The sequence below is a fragment of the Ambystoma mexicanum genome, chromosome 13 (assembly GCF_040938575.1).
Source record: "Ambystoma mexicanum isolate Mex_15411 chromosome 13, UKY_AmexF1_1, whole genome shotgun sequence".
NCBI lineage: Eukaryota > Metazoa > Chordata > Amphibia > Caudata > Ambystomatidae > Ambystoma > Ambystoma mexicanum.
Genome location: NC_090938.1, coordinates 788,356,879 through 788,374,537, shown reverse-complemented (window position 1 = coordinate 788,374,537; position 17,659 = coordinate 788,356,879).

The window sequence follows — 17,659 nt, the reverse complement described above, 5'->3', positions numbered from 1 at the left end:
AAGGTTAATTATGTATGTTATATATGCATGCATGTTAACGCTTATGATTTGAGCCTGCGGACTATGTGTAGTTAATTAAGATGATGTAACTTTTGTTCTGTAAAAGAAAAGTATGTAATACACGTTTCTAAGCAAACATTGGGTGCAATCTTTCTGAATCAAGAGAGAAGCACCTTACACGTGATTAGCGCTCGGAGTGGAATGCTGACAGCCAATCAGGATTCAGCTCTTCCATGCAGTAACGGTTGTTATGTGCATGGCTCCTGATAGCTGACAAGCTTCCACTTGCCACTCTGGGGGCCTGCTCCCACAACCTCCCTTCCCAGCACTTACTTTGACGTTGCGTCTTATTCACCAGACACTTCATCCTCTCCTGCCACCATTGCCATCTCCTCCTCTTTGACTTCTCTCGCCACCCCTCAAGCATCAGTTGTTCAGTAGCCATATTGAAATTATTTCTTTTTACCCTATTTTTTGTGAATCGATGGTTGCAGCACAGTACCTTGGTCAAAGCTGGGTGCCAGAACAATATAGGAATACCCGCATGGCAATATTGCCAGATGTGTGCCATTGGTCCTCCTTGTGCACCCACCTGTGGCTCTGGCCCACGAGTTGGGCAATAACTGCCTGTCGTGCCTGCAGGCTGGGCCGATATACTCTTCATTAACACAGCGGTAAATTAAAATAATTATCATCCCACTGTCGCTGACTTTCCTTTGAGCATCTAGTGTCCAAATACATCCTCGATCAAACCCCACTTCCAATCACACATGTGAGCTAAAGACCCCCTAAGCACAACCCAGCCTCACTCTCTGACCTCTCCAACCAAATCCTAATTCTCTGCAAATTCAATATCTGGGCAGACAAACCCAAGTGGGGCGGTCAAATTGTCATCCTTCACTTCATCCAACACATTTCTGGACCCACTCAAGGGAGCTCCCTCAACTTCATTATCTCCCTCGGCTTCATTACCTCCCTCAGCTTCATTACCTCCCTCAGCTTCATTATCTCCCCCAGCTTCATTACCTCCCTCAGCTTCATTATCTCCCTCGACTTCATTATCTCCCCCAGCTTCATTAACTCCCTCAGCTTCATTATCTCCCCCAGCTTCATTATCTCCCCCAGCTTCATTATCTCCCCCGACTTCATTATCTCCCTCAGCTTCATTATCTCCCTCGGCTTCATTATCTCCCTCGGCTTCATTATCTCCCTCGGCTTCATTATTTCCCTCGGCTTCATTATCTCCCTCGGCTTCATTATCTCCCTCGGCTTCATTATCTCCCTCGGCTTCATTATCTCCCTCGGCTTCATTATCTCCCTCGACTTCATTATCTCCCTCGACTTCATTATCTCCCCCAGCTTCATTATCTCTCTCGACTTCATTATCTCCCTCAAACTCAATAACCTCTTCACCGACCCTACCTCCAGGTCGAACCATCCCTCTTTCTATAATGCAGGCCTCCCCTGGCAGGCACTACCTTGGCATGCAGGCCGTGGCACTAAGACACTTCTGAAGCTTTGCCTCGTCCCTGCAACCCCATTGACTATGATACCAACATGAACAACAATCAACTGCTCAATTTACAATACATTGGCTCCTAGTCCTAGTGCGAGAGAAACCCCAAACTCCTCGACATTTGATTGTAGAAATGGTTCCCAGAAGACATTGCTGCCATCGAAAGGAGCTGCACCAACTTGAGCAACAGCGACAATCGGCCTGTCAGAAGACAAGCCTGCCTGGAGAATTCCCCAGTGAAGCCAGAGAAAACCACTGCATCCGCGAAAAAAGAATTCACCACTCAATGGGTAGACCATGTCCAAAACAACACTTAGGAATGGTCCAGATTCCACAGCTCCCTCACCAAACCACTCCACACCTCCACTCACACAGCACATAGCCAGGACCTCTGCTACCTCATGCACAAGTATTTTGTCTGAAATTGAGATAATGGTAGACAGAATTGTCAACTCCCTTCCTGGCTTGACATTGCTCATGTCCCACACACCGGCCAACGTACACCCTGCCTCAACTTCTGTAAGCCTGCAATTGCCTCCGACATGTTCTCTTGTCCCCCAATGACCAATGCCCCCTCATGTCGCCATCAAACCTGCTGGAAATACCCTACTTGACTCCTCAGTTATCGACAAATCCTTCCATGAAGGGCAGTGCCCAGCGATACACAAACCTGCAATCTTCACCCACACTTAAAGAAGCCTTCTCTTCCAATGGACCCCACCAAGATCTACAGCCCCATCTCCAGGGGGCTGCAGGCAAAGTAATAGAAACATTGGTGATCAAATAACTTCGAACCGATCTTGATTAAAGCCCCCTCCTCGACTTGAATCGATCATGGTTCATACTGTGTTATGAAATAGAATATGAAATGCTCGACCCTGGAAGGACTCCATGCCTCGCTATCAGCTACCCTAATTCTTCTCAGCCTGTCTGGAGCATTCAATGCCATTGACCACTTCACTCTCATTGAGTGCCTCTAGACTTGGCGCAACATCTCTGGTCATGCTCTAAAATTGTATTGGATCACCTCCTTCCTAGATTAAATACTGTGCCAGGTCAAATTGTGTCATTTCTTCTATGTGTAAGGGATCAGGAGTACGACTCGGACACAGGGGCATTATGATGGTTGCTATAGACTTTTATTAACGAAAAAAGGAAGGTTGGAAAAATACCTATCTCGCCCTAATGCTACGAGGGGGGGTTCTCTGCCTTAATGAAACTAAAGGATGTCAGTGTCAGAATGTCCAAAAATAAATAGTTCTCCATCCTGTGTCCAAAATCTTAACATCACCCTTACATGCTGAACTCTTAAAATAGAGTGCAAAGTATAGGGCCTCATTATGAGTCCGGCAGTAACCAAGCCGGAAAAACTGGCAGGTTACCGCCAGACTCGTATTACCATTCCACCTCTGTGATTCCCATAATTACCGGGGCATTACGACCCCGGTGACCCGGGAATTCCGGAGGCAGAATTGTGTAAGTCCCCATTCCCATGGAGTCCGATATGGGGATGGGGACAATGGAAACACGGGTTCCGACTATGACAGAGCCAGTGATTCCATTTCCGCCTTTAGGCGGGTGGTATTAAACCTGCCAGGTCACACCTGGCACGAGTGTCGCCTCCCGCCTGCAGGACTCTTAATCAGCCGGTCCGGAAAGAATGGTGGTGGTGGTTTTACCACCACCGTTCTTTCCGGCCCAGCTGACTCATAATGCGCCCATAGTCTTTTAACTCGTATTTTAGCTTTTACCAATGTTCCAACACAAAGTTTCAATAGGTGCAAAAATAAACAAATAATCAAATTCCACAAGGTTCCATAATTCTCAGGACGGAGCCCCCTTCCACTGCGTTTCTCAGCTTCTTTACAGCTCATAAGCACATTTCTCCTTCTCAGAATATACAATTTTCCAGTTCAGGGAGTATGGCGCCCTTTGCCTGGATTTCACCCATTCAAGAGGTTGTCTTTCCTCTTCTTAATTCTTGTAGTTTATCCGCATTTCGGTTCAGGTCCCAGACTCGGAATCACATTGCCTGGTATACTCTCCTGCCAGGGATTTCACAATGTTCGCTTTATAATTGGGTGAGGGTCCTAAATTTGCAACAGCTTGACTGGTATACTCTCCAGTCAGGGCTTTATCCCCATGTAACAGTTTGACTCCTCCATCCAATGAGTCCTCAATGCCCTCCCCTTTCATCTGTTTCTTTCCATAATGCACTTGGCGTCGCCTTTCCTCGTTATGCAGTATACGCTGCGAAGCACCCTGGTATCCAATTTCCCTCCCCAGTCACACCGGTCTCTTATAAATCTTTCATGGCCTTCGGTTTCCCCAGTGGGACACCTGTTCCTTCTGCCGGTGTCACGTCTGCTCTCTGGTACTCACTGTGCCTTGGCCTCCTCTCTACAGTGTCTCCAGCTGCAGGCCTCTGAGCAGCCTACCTTCGACCTCAGAGCTTCTTGTGATGGTGCTGGTTGGAGTTCTCCTGTCCCCATCGCCAACTTCCTCCTTGCCGCCCGACCCGCGTCAGGTATAGTGGATCTTCCTCGCAGTGCCAGGGTTTTAAATGTCCCGGGATGCTTTCGGCTCCATCCATCCACTGGAGCGCATCTCTAGTTCTGCAGCTTTAGTGCTCTGCATTGCTCTCATGCTCTTCCTCGTCTCAGTTGTTTTGCAAGAAGTATAGGAAAGAGCCCTATTGTCAGTGCAAAGTGGATCGACTGGATCTATATCACAATATGCAATAGAGGTTTGGGAAGTCAAACGGTTGGTGTCACGCCTTGAGTGGAAAGGGGTATCCCATGTTGCTTTCAGTGAGTCTCCTTCCCTCCCATGAGGGTTGTTGCCCCCATATGGTCCTCCCTGAGGCAGCCACCCCCGGCGTCGCGATCAGGTAGCGGCTGCCCTTCCCTGGCCATATGGGAGGAGAGTTTCCCCAGAGAGGGCGTGAGAACCGCTAGATTCATCACAAACCCCTCACAGCTTAGTTTGTGCGGTTGCCCAAGGCTCGGCCCACTCCCTTTTCTTCAAAATCTAGAAGCACCCTTTGCTTCCACCATCACAAGTCTAAGCATATATTTCCAAATGCATGCGAGGACACTCTATCATACCTGTGCCACCTCCTCGCGCCTGTCTGAGGCCATCCCAAAGTGCCGTAACGCCATCCAGAGGTGAATGAATGCGAACAAGCCGGCCTTGAGTGGTGGCACCTTCATCCTGGGCTCCAAAAGCCCACTGATGCTGCCCTTTGCCAGGCCTAGACATCCGTGCCCACCCCGGAACCTGGGAGCACAGTTCTCCAATAAGCCAGGTGAACAATGCTGTCAAGAACTGCGGTTATCATCTCAGGCTTACCAAAAACACGACCCCCTTTCCTACCAACTCCCCACCAGGCCCAACTCCCAACCTAGAGGACCGCTCTACTGCCTATCTAGACTCCTGCGGTCTATGGCTGCCTCGCTCCTAGCCTTAATAAGACCACAAGCGGAGGCCGGAGACTCTCGGTCCTAACCCCAAAGATGTGGAATCCTGACCCCTCCCTATAAGGCACCCTGACCCGGTTCTGCAAACTGCTGAAGACCCCCCTCTTCTCCTGTGCCTCCTGAACTTTCTCTTCAGCCCTGCTCTTAACCGTCCGCTTGTCCCATGCACTCTGACGTGAACTTGTGTGGCAGAGAGTGCAGAGAGAGAGCTTCGCCCTAACAAACCTGTGTGTTCTGTCGAGGTTTTGTAAGCCGTGGGTCAGTGACGTATCATCTCTACCACGTCATACCTTTTGGGGGTAAAGCACTGCCCCAGAATAAGATGTGTTGTGGCTCTCATTGAAGCTCAGGGGTGGAGTATTGCTCAGTCCAGACTAGAGTCTGGCCCCAAAACAGGAGCTTAACCCGTTTAAAGGTTAGGAGAAAATATAACTAATGGGGGGATTTGTTGGGGTGAGGGCTCCTGTTTTAGGGTCACCGGCCTTTGGTTTGGTTAAGCACTGCCATTGCTGACAGTTACATGTTATGAACTTGGAATATCCATCCCCTTACCCGAGAGCCCCTCTAGAGCAATGCTTTCTGCTCGTTAGTCTGCTTTATGTTCATTCTTACCAGTTTGCTGTTTTCGGCGGCGCGCCACCCAGGTAAGGTTGGAGGAGGCAGCAGGGACGTAATTCTGGTCCAGAAGAAGTCTGAGCTGTCATGGCAACAGAAATGGGCATAATGTCATGCTACAAATAATGGGAACATTCACCATGTCTGTGGCACACAATGCAGAGGCATTTTAACAACCTCGGAAGGGTGGAAGGCTGAGTGGGAAATGCAGAGAGTCGGTCCTGTGAATTGCGTGTATATGCAGTAGATGCGTTAACCCACTGAGCTATCTCAGCAGTATTCTGGAGAAGGGGCTATCAATGCTCTCGCAAGTACAGGCACTGAAAGGATCCTGCTTCCATGAACCCCAGCCCCCCCCCCAGTGTTTACAGATGGTTCTGAGACACCTCATGTATTGTCATTTTGTAGCTGACTGGGTGGGGTTGGGGGTGGGGTCTGTACTTATGAATCCATGCAACACCTCAAACAGAAATGCTGTACAGGGCTTCTTACATCAAATAGTACAGAGTAATGGAATGTGGAATGTTGCAAGAGAATTACAGGTATCGGGTAATAATATCCCCATACATAATGTCCCCCTACATAATGTCGCCATACATAATGTCCCCCTACATAATGTCCTCATACATAATGTCCCCCTACATAATGTCCCCCTACATGTCACCATACATAATGTCTCCATACATAATGTCCCTAATGTCCCCATACATAATATCCCCATACATAATGTCTCGATACATAATGTCGCCATACATAATGTCCCCATGCATAATGTTGCTGGGAAAGGGCTTTGGCGACATTATATATGGGGACAGATGCGTGCCTGCTATCCTAGTGTTGGATTATGCCAGATGCTTCCTCCTGTCCTAGAGTTGGGATTATCCCAGATGCTTGCCTCCTATGCCAGTGTTGGGATTATCCCAGATGCTTGCCTCATATTTTAGTGCGGGGATGATCCCAGATGCGTGCCTGCTATCCTAGTGTTGGATTATCCCAGATGCTTCCTACTGTCCTAGTGTGGGGGATTATCACAGATGCTTGCCTCCTATCCTAGTGTGGGGATTATCCCAGATGCGTGCCTCCTATCCTAGAATTGGGATTATCCCAGATGCTTGCCTCCTATCCTAGTGCAGGGATTATCCCAGATGCTTGCCTCCTATCCTAGTGCAGGGATTATCCCAGTTGCTTGCCTCCTATCCTAGTGTTGGGATTATCCCAGATGCGTGCCTCCTATCCTAGTGTGGGGATTATCCCAGATGCTTGCCTCCTATCCTAGAATTGGGATTTTCCCAGATGCTTTCCTCCTATCCTCGTTCAGGGATTATCCCAGATGCTTGCCGCCTATCCTCATGTGGGGATTATCCCAGATGTTTGCCACCTATCCTCATGTGGGGATTATCCCAGATGCTTGCCTCCTATCCTAGTGCAGGGATTAACCCAGATGCTTGCCTCCTATCCTAGTGTTGGGATTATCCCAGATGCTTGCCTCCTATCCTGGTATTGGGAATATCCCAGATGCTTGCCTCCTATCCTCGTGTTGGGATTATCCCAGATGCTTGCCTCCTATCCTAGTGTGGGGATTATCCCAGATGCTTGCCTCCTATCCTAGTGTGGGGGTTATCCCAGATGCTTGCCTCCTATTCTAGTGCGGAGATTATCCCAGATGCTTGCCTCCTATTCTAGTTCGGGGATTATCCCAGATGCTTGCCTCCTATCCTAGTGTGGGGGTTATCCCAGATGCTTGCCTCCTATCCTAGTGCGGGGATTATCCCAGATCCTTGCCTCCTATCCTATGCAGGGATTATCCCAGATGCTTGCCTCCTATCCTAGTGCAGGGGTTTTCCCAGATGCTTGCCTCCTATCCTAGTGTCCTAGTGCGGGGATTATCCGAGATGCTTGCCTCCTATCCTAGTGCAGGGATTATCCCAGATGCTTGCCTCCTATCCTAGTGTGGGGGTTATCCCAGATGCTTGCCTCCTATCCTAGTGCGGGGATTATCCCAGATCCTTGCCTCCTATCCTAGAATTGGGATTTTCCCAGATGCTTTCCTCCTATCCTCGTTCGGGGATTATCCCAGATGCTTGCCGCCTATCCTCATGTGGGGATTATCCCAGATGTTTGCCACCTATCCTCATGTGGGGATTATCCCAGATGCTTGCCTCCTATCCTAGTGCAGGGATTATCCCAGATGCTTGCCTCCTATCCTAGTTTTGGGAATATCCCAGATGCTTGCCTCCTATCCTCGTGTGGGGATTATCCCAGATGCTTGCCTCCTATCCTAGTGTGGGGATTATCCCAGATCCTTGCCTCCTATCCTAGTGCAGGGATTATCCCAGATGCTTGCCTCCTATCCTAGTGCAGGGGTTTTCCCAGATGCTTGCCTCCTATCCTAGTGTCCTAGTGCGGGGATTATCCCAGATGCTTGCCTCCTATCCTAGTGCGGGGATTATCCCAGATGCTTGCCTCCTATCCTAGTGTGGGGGTTATCCCAGATGCTTGCCTCCTATCCTAGTGTGGGGATTATCCCAGATGCATGCCTCCTATCCTAGTGTGGGGCTTATCCCAGATGCTTTCCTCCTATCCTCGTTCGGGGATTATCCCAGATGCTTGCCGCCTATCCTCATGTGGGGATTATCCCAGATGTTTGCCACCTATCCTCATGTGGGGATTATCCCAGATGCTTGCCTCCTATCCTAGTGCAGGGATGAACCCAGATGCTTGCCTCCTATCCTAGTGTTGGGATTATCCCAGATGCTTGCCTCCTATCCTAGTATTGGGAATATCCCAGATGCTTGCCTCCTATCCTCGTGTGGGGAATATCCCAGATGCTTGCCTCCTATCCTAGTGCGGGGATTATCCCAGATGCTTGCCTCCTATCCTAGTGCAGGGATTAACCCAGATGCTTGCCTCCTATCCTAGTGCGGCGGTTATCCCAGATGCTTGCCTCCTATCCTATTGTCCTAGTGCGGGGATTATCCCAGATGCTTGCCTCCTATCCTAGTGCGGGGTTATCCCAGATGCTTGCCTCCTATCCTAATACTGGGATTATCCTAGAGATTTGCATTTAGATCTTCGTTCAGGCTGATCTTTTTCTTGCTTGAATGCATGCCCCATGGAGATGATGCTCTCTAGGGCACACAGTTTGTTTTAGTTTCTCTTCGAGTGGTGCTTTGAGGTGTGATTTAGTGCACGCATGGGGTAGTTCGTTGTTCACCCATTTTAGGGTCTCGCTATTCTTTTCTGCTCACTGTAGTGTAAATCCTTGATATTGTTCTTTCCCAGTTGGCAAGCTGAAGCCTCAATCTTGTTTTTCCGTTTCTTTTATATATTGGAGATATTTGATGTTGACTGCTGAATACCAAAATCGTGTGGTAGCATTCTAGAGGTGGGGGATGTCACTACAGGATGAACTAATGCCCATCAGAGGAGTAGAGGCGGCTACCACCTTGGATGATATGATGCTCCCCAAAGGTGAGGCCAGGATCATTGTCTCCTCTGATTTTATGCTGCCCCTCTGGCACCTCAGTTTGGTCTCATCCTACGGGTGAGACCTGGGGTCAGTTCAGGTGCAGTGGCGTCTTCCTGCAGATGAGGCTGGGATGGTTGTACATTTAGTCCAATGCATCATTGTCATATGTTTGAAGATACAGATGGCCATCACATTGGGGGGAGTGAGGTACCCTCCTTTGGATGAAGGCCGGGGTGGTTGTTACATAGAGGGAGGGCTCCTGTTGGGGGGAATGTGGCCTTACAGAAGATGACTGTAGACTTGGTGCATTAACACCTGACACAGATGAGGGCTGGGGTTCTGCTCACCTCCTAAAGATGAGGAAAGGAGGAGCCATCATCCCTGAATGATGGAATATCTCCCTGGAGTGGAGTTTTGCTTTGCATGCCCCTTTAAGAAAACTCTGCTCTGCCCAATGTGTGCCTGTAGTGGGTGTCCAGGGTCAGGCGCTCCATTGGATCTTGGGATCTTTGTGGAACTAACATGCCTGCTGGATAGGATTACATACATTTTCAATACAAGTAATTAGTATTGTCTGTTCAGAGCATGTCATGGTAAAGGCATATATACCAGGCTGGATGTTGATGAGAGGAAATGAGCCAACGCAAACCCATACAAATGCCACTATCTGTATAGTCTACGCCCACCCCTCCCCGCCCCATCAAATCTTTCCCATTGGCACTCGCACTGCTCATCTCGGACCAGTACTGTAGAACACCATGCCTACCTGTTCCAGGATCTGCACCCTGTTCTTGGAGCATTTTAAAACGTCTTCCTCGTCCGGAGACAGGGCGGTCACCCTCAGCACCAGACGCTGATCTGTGGGGTACATAAATCAACAATGTGTATGCCCACCCCAAGAACGCCTTGCATTTACACGTGTCCATAATCCAGACTTGAGGAACAGCCACTATGTTAGTGGAGTGGGGAAGAAACAGGCCACCATGTGAAGAGAATCATTCAGTCCCGTTATCTGGCTGGACCCGGTGCTAGAATGAGAGATTTACTCAGGTGTGTGAATTGCTGGATCAGTGGCAATACAAGTTCATGTGGATTATTAGATTGGGGAAATTAGTAGAGGGTAGATGCACCTATTTTGGGGGATACTTCATATCCTATTTTTCATTATATTCAGAGAATAACAAGCCTGGTAAATTAAGGTAAAAAGACTTCTAAAGTGCAGACAATCACCTGGCAAAGGCCTCTTGGGGCTAAAGATCCAACCAACTCAGATTGTATAAACGGGAGCAGCAAAAGGCACTACTTACTAGCGAGAAAAAGGGATATGTTTTAAGATGCAGTCTATAGACCAAATGGTCTCACATCTGCCGGAGTTCCATTGGACGGCGATTCCAGAGAAAAGGACCTGCCGCCTTGTGTCTTCTTTTAAAACCTCTAGATGTTCACCAGTCTTGAGATCTAAACAATCGACTGGGTGTATATTGAGTAAAGCGCTTTTGAAAGTAACCAGGACCTGCTCCTGATAGGCTTGAGTGCATTATAAAAGCAATTTGAAGCTTGCCCTTTCTTTCACTTGTCTGCATAAAGCAGGCGTTCTAAGTGCTCGGCACCCAAGATGTAAAATAAGTCTTGTAATTGAACTCTGAATCCTTTGTTGATGATAAAGATCTGACTTTGGGATATGAGACAGAAATCGCATTGTAGTAATCCAAGCGGCTTGAAACCAATGCATTGGCCAGTGGGATTTTCTGCAGCTGAAAAAAGTAGTAAAAAGAGTTCTTAAATGTAAAAAAGCTGATCTTGTAAACTTGAGTAATATGGTGAGATACAGATGGAGAATAATCAAATGATACCCCCAGATTACAAACCTTGGACACAGACCCAAGTTTTATTTTTCCTAGTTCCACAAAACAAGACCTCTGTTGTAGATGGATTAAATTGCAATCTGGGAATATGTTTAGAATAGGAAAATCTCATCCTACATTTCCGTAGTTTAGGGAAACTTCTAGATTTTAAATTGTAGCACACCTGGATAATCTTTTGATGCTAAAATTCATCGGATTCAAAATATCTTTAGATTGTAAATATGTTGCTAGAGGGATTTAAACAGTGCTCTGCTGGGGGGAGGAGGTAAACTGCATGATAACTTTGTGCTGTGTTGGTGCGGGGCTTTGGAAGTACCTGTGTACTAAATGTCAGTATATTGGAAGAATATAGAGATTGTACATGCCACCAGGCTCTTAGAGTTTAAGATGCTAGTTCCTGTGTATTTGAGTTTAAGATGCTAGTTCCATTAGTCAATTGCTTGTTAGTAGGTTTTCTAAAAGGATCAGTCATGCAAACTTTAAGCCCACATTAAGGTACAGCATATTATCACATTTTCACATTTTAATACTTTGAAATACATTTATAAAACCAACGGCTGCGAAAATGTATGCACTATCAAATTACTGTATTACATATTAAAGATTTCACTATATAATAATAATTACTAGAATATAAATCTCCCTAGATGTATTAAATGCATTCAATTAACAGTACTTTAATGTTACTCCAGTGGAAGAATTAAAAGTTTACACATTTCACCAGATTACGTGTACAACTAGAAACTGCGTTTTTCTGTATTTAAGCAGTCCCTAAATGATGAATTTAATTAAATCTACATACACGGGGATGTAATTGGTAGAAACCATTCTTTGTTTACTTTCACTGGGCTGGGTTATCTGGATTAGGGTCTTTATCTAGTGTCACAGATGGTCTCAAGAACACACCAACTGATTGAGAAAGTTCAAACACTTTCATAGAATATTTTGGAAAGGGGCTTACTGTGGGCCGTCCCTCTTTCTCTCATCTTCCCTGAGCGTGTTCCTCCCTAGCGGAGTGTGTCGCATGCCCGACACTCAGGCGCTCTCTCCTTACCTTTGGGAGCCGCTGTGATGCCCACACACATCAGACACCACGCATGGCTGGATGCCCACAATCTTCTCGGTGTCCCTTTGACGGTCAGTGTCCTGTCTGGAAGTTGTCCCCGCAGGCATGGTGACCATGGCTGCTCCCATGGTGTCTTGGCAGTGCGTGGTCCTGCACCCTCTCTCATCATCAACGAAGACTTGGAATGTGCTCATGCGACTACTTAGCGGGTCATGTAATGCATGGTACATGCAATTAAGGCCTCCATTTTCTAAATAAACATAGGAGGAATGCCACTTCCCGCTTCTCATCTGTACTTCAGCTTGTGGCTACTCTTGTGCGTCCTTGCTTCCCTGGATTTCTATGTGTCTTGGAACCGTTTTGCCTTTGGACCTTCCTTGTGGATTGTCCCTACTGGATTTGTCATTTTAGACCCTGTCTTGGATATTTCTGGACTTTGGACCTTCTGCCCATGAACACTGGACTTGTCCTTTGAATTTGGTTATCAGTCTTAGACTCTGGAACATTCCCACGTGCCTTTCCCTCTTTCTGCTAGTTGCGCCCTGGTGCTGCCTCAGAGTTTCCCATTAGTAGGGTCCTCATTCCGATCGGGCACAGACTTCCTTTTTTAACCTGCTTCTCCACTACTTACTGGTGTATCCTTCCTGCTGGCTTCTTACAGGTAACCAACCACCTTTCTAAGATGCATAACGCGTGACTGATCTGAACTGCTGGGTCAATAATGCCCCCTTATTTTCGCAGCTGGCGAGTTTCGGCGGCGTCCCTGCTTTTCTTTACCTTTGCCCGGTTGGTTGGCCAGGAAGTCATTTATGGTCCCTGAATGGTCCATGGTGAAGAAGGTCCATTAGTTCACCTGGGACGAGATCACAACACTGAGGCCTCCCTAAACCCCAGTATTCTCACTAGTGTTGGCAAACGCGTTCTCTCTCTATTTCCCTGTCAGACTTCCCAGGTTCATCTTATCCAGGCCTTCCAAAAGAATCCCAATGGCTTTCCAACTGGTTTAAGTCGCTTTCAAATACACCGGCTTCACTTGCCCTTGCCCCTCATGCCGATATACTCCTCACCCTGAGCTTCTCTCACTCTCCCTCTTCCCTTCCTCCTACTCTCCTCTCTGCTACTCCACCCACTGTCTGTCTGATATTTATGTCTACTGCCCATCTCCACCGTCCAATTTTACACTCTACTACTCTCTCTTCCTTACTTACCTCTGCTCTTTCAGTACTCTTCACTACGCTCTCCTTCCACTACTCTCTGCTACAATCTCCTCCCCAATACTACTAAACTCTCCTCCATGCTACTCTCTACTACACTCTCCACCCACTGCACTCCACATTACTACTCTTCCTTCTCCCTAAACTCCACTCCACCCACTGCTTCGGCAGTCCTCTTCCTTTCACTGTGTCACCCTTGTCTTTCATTCTCGATCACCCACTCTACACACTTTCTCAGTCTTAATCACTCACCTTGCATCCACTCTCACACCCAGTGCAACTTTCTGTTAACAACCAATATCTCACCTTGCACACACTCTTGAAAATTCTTCTCCATGCTCTGCTCTACCACCTGAAGTTTGAAGTTTGATTTATTTGTAAAGCGCACCAGGCCCGTGGGCAACCGGGCACATAATCTTGAGTACAGGTTACAGCAATATAAACAGGGCGAGATTTACAGGTAGTGCATAAGAGCAGGCTACCTGGCCGCTTGGTCCCCCTGCTTCTCCTTTGACCTCACCCGAACAACCCGCACGGCCTTGATTCCCTGGTCCTGTTTTATCGTCCCTCCACCCATTCCTTTGGTTCTCTCCCTCAGAGGGTCTGCATATATATGAGCACGAATACCAGGCTTTAGGCCGGGTGCCACTTTTGCATGCCAGTACACTGGTGTTTGGTAATGGTGGCCTGCTAAAGTGGAGTCAATTACAGAGTTCGTATTCGGACTACAAAGTGTATCTGGTTTGAAAGTTCGATATGTGGGCCGCTCCAGGTTGAAGGCGCAATCAATGTCACAGTTCGTGTCAGTGCCACATAAAACATCTGGATTGCAGGTTGCACGTGTGGATTGCTCCGCAGGCTCGCAGTTCCTTGCCAGCTCTCTCCCAGTTGGGTTGTTCACTCCTTCCTCTACTACAAGGCCTTATGGGTAAGGTGGCGCTATGAGATGAAAAGACTGGCCAGCATTGTGCATAGCCGGTATTGAGCGTGGTTGCGAGGGGTCTCCATCCGCCTTTGACGGAGGGCCGGTCCCCGACACTGTTACACTAGAGTAAAAGAATTGCTCGCGTCTACATTTCACTATTTCTGGAGGTGATATTATTATTAGTAGTGTAAAACTAGTGCAGACCTAGTTTTGCAATTATAGGGGAAGAACAAGGTCAGGGGCCAGAGATAGAGGTGAGTGGGGATCTAACAGCAGGAGGAAGAAGGAACTTGCCAGCAATGGATCTGCAAGTAACATGGGGAGGGAACGGTGAGGATCAGATCACCCAGTCTCAGGTCTGGTGGGGAGGGTGTGTGGACCTGGGTGCTGGGGAGGAGCCATTCCTTGCAGAGGAGGGGCAGCTTCATATATTATGGGAAAGGGAGCATGCCGGCTCCCCAATGCATGGGGCAAGCAGTGATCAAACGCGAAGTAACATGTGATCTTCCCGTTTCACCCTTCCAGAATGTGATCCACTGTCTCCATCAGCCTGGACCAGCATAGTGCTGCATAGGGAGTCTCTTTTGTGTGTAGTACATGCTGAACTCCACATAGGTAAATCAATAGCAGCATTTCTCTTGTCCGCCACCTCTCCCCCCACATGCACTGCATTCCTAGTTCTGGTCCTATGTGGGCGAGTCCGTGCACTTGAAAGTTTAGCGGAAGTGTGCACTGCCTAAATAAATTCCTGCCTAGAAGGAATTGTGAAAAGGTGTGTCCTAACCCTGAGCCTCTTAGTCATAATCTATATCCTCCATCATCTGAGTGGGCGGGGCGATCACTAAGCACATCCCACCCACAAAAGGCACGCATCACACCCACACCACACCACGCCCACACCTAGCCCAACTCCAAGACTCACCACGGGCAGGCACTGCGAAGACCTGCACCTCACACAGTGTCAGGTACTCTTGACGTCCAGGTATGACCACCGTCACGAAGCGCCCGGCCATCCCATGGCACGGGTAGAATTCCGTCACACCCGTGCTGAGGTTCTGGATGGTGGCACACCTGCAAATTGAAATGTCATTCATAAGCAAGGGCTATGCCAAGAGGAGGAGTCCCCAGGTCCTGCCAGCCCAGACCTCTGGTCGAGGAAGGGGTTCAACAATGTATTGCTCCACGGTCCACTGGAGTAAGATAAGAAGGGGTTGTCCAACTCCAAGCCTCGAGGGCCGGATTCATTTTGGATTGTCAGGATACCCCTCATTAATATTCATACCACAATTCTTAATGTATGCAAATGTTTGCTCATGAATATTAACGAGGCATATCCTGAAAACCTGCCAGGTTCCTGGCCATCAGGCCTGGAGTTGGACAACCCTTCTAGCACAAATGATGACTGGGAAACCTCACAGAAAGAGAGGGATTGTCTTGTAAAAATGGGAAGTCCTTATTTAAAGACCGAGGGCAACCTCATGAAGATGGTGGCCCCTTAACCAACATGACAAGGTTCCTGCCTGCTTGGAGAAGGGGTCCCCTTAGTAGAAGGCAGCGATCCCCTGTCTGACAAAGATGGACGCCCCTGCTTGTGGTCAGGGACCCTTTGTGTCAGGCAGAGAGTACTGGTGTAAAGACAGAGATTCTTATGACAACCTAGAGGCACAATATGTGACATGAAGGACCCACCCAGGAGAGTAATGGGCCCTGTATCACTGAACTCCCTGTGGCACGATCCTGACTCTGGTCCTCAACAGTTTTATAACTAAGGTGGCCTTTCTTGCACATTCTCACTTCTGCTCTCTCTCCTTCTCCTCTTCAATGCCACGCCACATGTTCATACCGCTGCCTTTGCTCCACTCATAGCCCACAACCTTAAGCTGTGTCTGCTGCTTCCTTAATGACCTTCAGTCTTCTCCTGTCTCCTCTTCTAAACCTTTACCCACCTCCCTTTGAATGTACGCCTCCTGCACAGGTCTCCCCTTACCCCTCCTCCTGATTCTATACTCCTCACCTCCTCCTTCTGTTGTTCCACATTACATCCTCCTTATTCTCCTCCCTCGCTCTTCATGATCTTCCTCCTCGCCGCCTCCTTATTCCCCTTCACCCCAACTTCCTCCCTCCAAGCTTCCTTCCTCCTTCTCCCAGGCCTTCTGTACTTCCATCTGCTCCTTCCAAAGCCCTTAGTCCTTTGCCCCCAAACATCCTCATTGCTACTTGCTGGCTCTGCACTTTCTTTCACTGCTGTCTCACCAGTGTGATATATGATATGATATGATAGGTTATTTATAACGCGCTTCATACCCAGAGGTGTGGGGAAGAAGCTGGTTGATGCACCGCCTTTACCCACTCTGGGCAATTAACGGGTGAAAGGTGTGTATTATCTATGCCTGTCCTCTTTAGCAGGTGGAAAGCACTTTTATAGAGCGCTCTGGTCCCCCCCATATTCTTTCGCTAGTCTCGACTGGGGTTTCCCTCTCATTGGGAGATGTAGTTCTTCTAATGGCTGGCTTGTTAGCTGGGTGCAGTAAACTTGTGCATGGATCGCCCTCTTCTCTCCTGCCCTCAAAGACCTGACTAGGGCTTCTCAAATCCGTAATTGACTCCCCTGTATTCCAGGTTCTCCCTCTAACACCGAAGGGAATTCTGGGAGTTGTAGTCTTAGAATATTGGATTTCCCAAACCAGGCAGGGGGATATTGCCTGGGAACCTAACTCTCCAGGGATATCCAGTGTTTTTACTGTGTAACTGTCATCACATTTCCTTAACCACACATTTTTTACTGCATTTCCCCCCGCCCCCCACAAAATTCAGGCGGTAGGTATGCATGAGGCAGCATGCAATGGGAAGATAGTGGCGGTCGTGCATTAATGGGGTGGTGTGGGGGGTCTCCCCGTGCATGTTGTGAGGTAAAATCTGTAAAAACTGTGATGTTAAAAAAAGCAGTGACAAATTGTTTCGTACAGAAAGATGGAATCCCCCCAGGTTGCCATTCCCAGGTCCATGGGATAATGACCAAGAAGTCACTCCATCACAGTGGACAGCGGCAGTGTTTGTATTGTGTGTAGGAGGTGCGGTCAACAATTCCTCTGATGTGTGGAGTGCACTTGTGGAGTAATGGGTACATCTGTGAGCATGAGTAGTGTGTAACTGTGGTGGGCAATGCAATTGTGTGTGTGTCTGTTGACTTGGTTGCGCATTAGGAGTGGAAAAGATGTGTTTCCAAGGTTGAAGATGAGGTTGTGTTTGTGGTCTGTAGGAGGGGCCTACTAGTAGTTGACAATGTCATACATGTGTGCTGTGTGAGAGGTGCATATCTGCAGTAGGCAATGCCTGGTAGGTGTAGCTCATTGAAGGTTGCATATCCGAGGTTGATCATGTTTCGTGTGCGCTGTGGTTGAGGTATGTACCTGGTACTGATTATGGTGCTGTATTTGTGGTGTGCAAGAGATCCATACATGCAGTTCATGTATGTTAGTTTGGTTTTCCACTTGCAGGCCATGCAGCACC